The sequence below is a fragment of the Gavialis gangeticus genome, unplaced genomic scaffold (genome assembly GCF_001723915.1).
Source record: "Gavialis gangeticus isolate Ggan-Ray unplaced genomic scaffold, GavGan_comp1, whole genome shotgun sequence".
NCBI classification, from domain to species: domain Eukaryota; kingdom Metazoa; phylum Chordata; order Crocodylia; family Gavialidae; genus Gavialis; species Gavialis gangeticus.
This window is the reverse complement of record NW_017728994.1, coordinates 45,481,958-45,482,199: the sequence shown is the minus strand read 5'-3', so window position 1 is coordinate 45,482,199 and position 242 is coordinate 45,481,958.

The window sequence follows — 242 nt, the reverse complement described above, 5'->3', positions numbered from 1 at the left end:
GCCCTCCCCGGTAGCTGGGGGACTGGGGGGGGGGGGACCCTACTGACCCCCTGGCCAGGCTGTGCCACGAGGCTGCCAGCCCAGGCTGCTCCCCCCATGCTGGCTGGACCTGGATGTGCCCGTCTGGCCCTGCCCTGCCTGGCGGCTGCGGGCAGACTGAGGAATGTGCTGGGTAAACAGCGCTGCCCTCGCCCCGTGTTTACAGGCCCCGGGCCGGGCTCCAGGGTGGTCCTGGCTGGACC